Source organism: Cynoglossus semilaevis, chromosome 18 (genome assembly GCF_000523025.1).
Source record: "Cynoglossus semilaevis isolate Cse_v1.0 chromosome 18, Cse_v1.0, whole genome shotgun sequence".
In the NCBI taxonomy this organism is placed as follows: domain Eukaryota; kingdom Metazoa; phylum Chordata; class Actinopteri; order Pleuronectiformes; family Cynoglossidae; genus Cynoglossus; species Cynoglossus semilaevis.
This window is the reverse complement of record NC_024324.1, coordinates 11,785,414-11,791,089: the sequence shown is the minus strand read 5'-3', so window position 1 is coordinate 11,791,089 and position 5,676 is coordinate 11,785,414. Positions and strand designations below refer to the sequence as shown.

Genomic DNA, 5,676 nt, shown 5'->3' with positions numbered 1-5,676 from the left:
TGTTGTCCTCAAAGGAGTGTGTTTTGTCCTTCAGGTGTATGTGAACTGCTGAGTCCTGTCCTGAGGAGTTTCTCTGTAGCCTTTCCACTTCCTTTTTTCATGTAAATCTTTTTTCACAGGTCGACAGCAAAACCCGCAAAACATTTGTGCTATAACATAGTGGATACACCACTAATACTACAAATTCTGGCAGTATATAGGGCCTGTATACAGGTGGGCCAACTCTAGTATACATTTGTTATGATCTCGTGGGCCAAATATAATTACACCGTGGGCCAGATTTGGCCCCTGGACTTGAGTTTGACATGTGTGGTTTAAATGATCTCATTCATTCAGACAAACAGAAGAGTTTGTTTTTTTAATCTTTGAATAAGATTGTTAAAACTTGGTCAAATGTATTAAAAAGTAAGCAAATTGAGCTGGAATTCTCATTTATTGTGTTTTCTAATTCATCATGAATCAATATAGTAGATTAATTTGTGTTGTTTATGTCACGAAGTTATTGAATACAAATTAAAAATTCAGTATTTGTAGAATTTGCACCTGAACCCTATTGTTCAGGTGAATTGTTGAAGGTGGAACCAGGTAGATAGATGTGATTTAAGATCTAAAATGTTATCAAGAAACTTCTCATATATATGTTCTCTATTTGTTTCTCTCTATTTTAATTTTTATTTATTTGTACACAGAGATCTACAAATTCTTTCACATTAATAAATACATTGACTTCATTTCTTCTGGCTTGCGCATGCGTAGCAAGAGCTTTTAAATTATACCGGAAATGTGCGCTCTGGTTTTTTTAAACAAACATTTAGTCGTCGATGATTGTGTGTGGATGTAACGAGGGGAGAGATAACTTGACACAAACAAACTTTTTACATTTAAACTATAAAACGAAGCAGTTTTATGTGATATACAGCCATTCTATGGACGCTAGTGTGTTAGTGTTTTTCTCGATAAACCTTTTTTGGTGTCAAGTTAACATGCTAGCATGTGTTTAGTGCTGCGGTCCAGCGTTTTCATCTCTGTGGACACTCAATGCACAGCGGACGGCTCGTCCGGAAAAGACAAATGTTTGAAAAACCGACAGGTAAGGATTAAAATTTGAAGATGATTTTCTGTTATTACACGCAATTTGATTTGTTCAAGTGTACAGTCTGCTTTTCGTTCGGGTTAAATGCCATTTCTTCTGAGTTGACTGAACTAATACCACAACATTGTTGCTTTTTGGTAATGTCGTCAGTTATCTATTTTATTTCTTTCCGCACATTATCTACATATTATTATACACTACGGGACTTTTAAATTTACGTAATTTCCTCTCGACAGTTTGCGCATGCCTAGCAAGAGACGTCATTTAAATTTAACCGGAAATAATGCTGCTGTCGTTTATCAAATAAACATGTTTAGTCGTCCTCGAGTGTGTATGGAAGTCACGAGGATAACCTGGTCACAAACAAACTGTTAATCTTCATCAATCTAAATAATGGATGCCTTTACGTGGTTTTATACAAATACTCAGCGCTGACATTTTGTGACATGGATATAAAATGTAATATTCTGTGCAAAGAGTTTCATAGACCACTGCCAGCAGCTCTGCTCCACCGTTTCTTTGTCTGTGAATAGCTGTTTACAGTTGAACCTTTGATAAAGCTTATGTATTAACAGTCTGCAGAGTGGTATTGTTAAAGGTGGAACTGTTGACAACAACACAACAGTGTTGACGTGAAAGTCACGTTCCAAGGTGGAGAGTTACTGTATTTATGTTCATCAGAGACAAATCCGTGATTTTGTTGGTTCACAGGAAAGTACTGGGAGATGGTTCAAAGACCACCAACAGCCATGAGACCATTGGGTGGAAAAATAGGACCGCTCCACCCTCATAACTCTGGGCACCGGTATGAAAGAGTTACTGAAATTATTGTCATCTCTGTAAACATTTGTATCATGCAACAATTTTGCACGGGCGAGCTGTTGGTAGCCCTTTCTGACAACTGTTTTGTAACACAGAGACATTAATTCAAAGCATTGTTAATTAAGATCAGATTGACTCTAATGGAACAGTGTCAGGAATGAAAAAAAGAATAATTTTTGCCTATTTTATGTTGATATTACCTATTGACCTTGTACTATAAAGAAAAAGTTTGTACACGGTATTATAGAAATGAAATACTGAAGGAAATAATGAATCACCGACGGTATCTGTTGTTGAGCCTGTGATAATGAGGAATGTTTTTTTTTTTTTTTTTGTTTGTTTGTCAGTATTCCAGTCCTGAAGTACTAAGGAGCACAGCAGGGACATCAACGCCATCCAGACGTCTGTAGACCTCATCATGTTCATCAGTGCCTCAAAGGACAACATCGCCAAGGTGAGAACTCTTGTTGAAAAATGTTATAAATAAAGTCATCAGAATGACACCCTGCTGGCCATCAAGGAGAACGCCCAGAGAAGAGTTTTGTTTTTAACCTAAAAAATGAAACCTGAGTTTGTAGTTTTTGAAGGCGTATAAAGAAAAGAGTTGTTTATGAAGATTCGCAGTCATCCAGGTCAAGGTTGAAGAGTTCCGTTAGGCAACTGGACGTGACATTTTATCAAGAAGACACTTGGCCTCTCATTCAAGAGGCTTCTTCAGTTCTAACCAGTGGAGGGGAGTACAGCAAATATATACTGTGGGTGTGACAAAGAATAAAGCTACATCAGGTCCCTCCTGTCGGGTGTGCCGTCGGGGTCATCTGGGGAAGTGTTAACAGTCGTTGTAATCCTCAACAGAATGGTTTTTGTGTGTTAACCCGCCTTAGAATTTCATGTCCAGTTGCCTAAAGGAAGTCTTCAACAAAGAAAAGAGTTGTTCTTTTCCATTTAACTCTTGTATTTGTCATTGTTTATTGTCAGCTCCTTCTGACCTTCCCTGTACTTCTCCATCAACATCCTCAAGGCAAATATTGCATCTGTGGTACTCTTCCTGGGCATGACACCTGTAGATTTAGAAAAGGCATATGACAAAGTGCCAAGGGAGGAATTGTGGTTTTGTATGAGGAAGTCAGGAGTGGCAGAGAAGTATGTTAGTTTGATGCAGGACATGTATGAGAATAGTACAACAGTAGTGAGGTGCGCTGTTGGGAGGACAGAAGACTTCAAAGGTGGAGGTGGGACTACATCAAGGATCGGCCCTGAGCCCCTTCTTGTTTGCTTTGGTGATGGACAGATTGACAGATGAGGTCAGACAGGAGTCCCCATGGACTATGATGTTTGCAGATGACATTGTGATCTGTAGTGAGAGTAGGCAGCAGCTAGAAGAGAATCTAGAGAGGTGGAGGTTTGCACTAGAAAGAAGAGGAATGAAGGTCAGCCGCAGCAAGACAGAGTACATGTGTGTAAACGAAAGGCAGAACAGTGAAATAGTGAGGCTACAAGGAGCAGAGGTGGTGAAGGTGCAGGAGTTTAGGTACTTAGGATCAACTGTTCAGAGCAGCGGAGACTGTGGAAGAGAGGTGAAGAATAGAGTACAGGCAGGATGGAACAGCTGGAGAAAAGTGTCAGGAGTGATCTGTGACAGAAGAGTGTCAGCTAAGGTGAAGGGAAAGGTTTACAGGACAGTGGTGAGACCAGCCATGATGTATGGTTTAGAGACAGTAGCAATAGGCAGAAGACAGGAGGAGGAGCTGGAGGTGGCAGAGTTAAAGATGCTAAGATTCTCTTTAGGAGTGACAAGAATGGACAGGGTCAGGAATGAGGTCATTAGAGGGACAACACAGACAGGAAGGTTTGGAGAAAAAGCTAGAGAAGCCAGATTGAGATGGTTTGGACATGTGCAGAGGAGGGACAGTGGATACATTGGTAGAAGAATGTTAGAGATGGAGCGTGAGGGAGGACATGCAGATAGTTGGAGTCAGAGTAGAAGATACAGAGAACAGGGAGAGATGGAAATCAATGATCTGCTGTGGCAACCCCCTGAAAAAAAAAGGGACAAAGCCGAAAGAAAAAGAAGAAAAGAAGATATATAGTAAAGTATACCACATTATACCTATATGTATACATAAGCAGAACTAGTACTATTATAAGGAAGTTATGTGAACAAGTATATAAAATAAATATATATTATATGAAATATATGGGCAGTGTAAATAGTTGAGTAGTGAAATAATGAAATTAAATAAACAGTTGGCTGTAGAGGTGGTTCCAGCAGACATATTAGTGTATGACTGTTTAAATGTAGTCTGGATCATTTCCTGTCAAGTGTTTGATATTTTGGTGTTTAATTTTCGCTCCGTGTCCCTTCTTTAATGTCCGCAGTCAGAAGACGTGGGTTCGGTTTCAGCGGCAACATCATCGTGTTTTCCACCGCCAAGCAGATGGGCTGTGAGTGTTTCCTGAACTTGTTCGACCTGAGGGGTCCACAACAGATCGGTAGGTGATCGTCACGCGCCAACTTAAACAAATCAATACCATAAAAGAAACTAGACTGTAGATAGTAACAACTTGTCATTGTTCATGTATGTCTGGAATTGTGAGGTGACCCTCCAGTCATTTGTGCCTGAGACCCCCGCTCCAAAGGAGAACAACAGAAATAAGTGAACAAGATGTATTTGAAGATGTTTATTGATAGTTTGTTTTACAAGTATGTACAAACTGAAGTAAACATTGACAATTTGCTGGGGGTCTATAAGAAGATACACCAAAAAAAAAACAAAAAACCACACAGTAGTAGGTGTGGTTACTTGGAGTGTGTCCACTTGTCCATTTATTCACAATGACATTTTCCTTCAGTCTAGGATTTAGAATATTTGAAGTACATCTTAGGACAAAATGAGTGGTACAGTTTGAAATGAACGGTCTGTTACGGTCCATTAAAGCTACAGTGACTCGACTGTCTGTGACTTTAAGGCCTTGAAGATTTAGTGTTTAGTGTTGGACTGATGATGTTGTGAAAATAACTGAGTGCCATGTGTGTTGTAGGTGGTTATGGGAGGTGAGCAGGAGGCCATGGAAGTGACCACAACCTCCACCAGGATTGGCAGATTTGAGGCCAGGTGAGTTGAAGTATTATTATTATTATTATTAAGCATCCAGTGACTGTTGTCTTCATGTGAGATTAGATTCAGATTAGCACTGAAGAAGCCACAACTTTGTATTACTGTTGATAGTGAGCAGTCATAGTGATGTGTAAACATGTAGTTGTTGGCCGTGCTGTTGAAGTGACTACTCTGTGGCTGCTTTTAAGGAAAACCTGTTTGTTTGTGTTAACATGTGGCACAATGCTGTGTTCTTCTAATCTGCAGGTTCTTCCTTGCTATGCAGGAGGAGGAGTTTGGCGTCAAAGGTCATGTTCCCATCAACCGTGTGGCTTTCTGCCCTGACAGCAAGATGTAAAGGAGACCAACACAGCTTTTGATTGTGATTCCAGCTCGTACTTGTCATTTCATTCTTTGTGCCTCCTCTGCTATTGTCGTTTACAGATGTGCAATGGAGAAGACGGACATGTGACGTGGAGGCCTGAAGTGTTAGCCTTGGACTCTGCCAGGTAGAGTGAAGGAGCAACTGTTGTTAGTTGACTTAGGCTTTTTTTTGTAGTTAGTAATGTAGTGTAATCACTGTAACTGGATTGCTATTGTTAACAGATTTTTTTTTTTACTTTGCATGCTACGTAAAAAAAAAAACTTTTAAAAGACATAGCA

General features: G+C 39.7%; 1 long non-coding RNA gene across 2 annotated transcripts; it reads left to right on the top strand.

Moving 5' to 3' along the window:
- Positions 1-764: 764 nt before the first annotated feature.
- LOC103394499 (uncharacterized) lies at positions 765-5,329 on the top strand. Of its 2 annotated transcripts, none has more exons than XR_003052749.1 (6): positions 765-1,090; positions 1,805-1,898; positions 2,263-2,369; positions 4,295-4,412; positions 4,958-5,031; positions 5,281-5,329. It is a non-coding gene; the product is annotated as an uncharacterized LOC103394499 (long non-coding RNA). The 2 variants fall into 2 exon arrangements; XR_523153.3 differs by having other exon boundaries at positions 766-1,090; positions 4,295-4,408.
- The last annotated feature ends 347 nt before the right edge of the window (positions 5,330-5,676 follow it).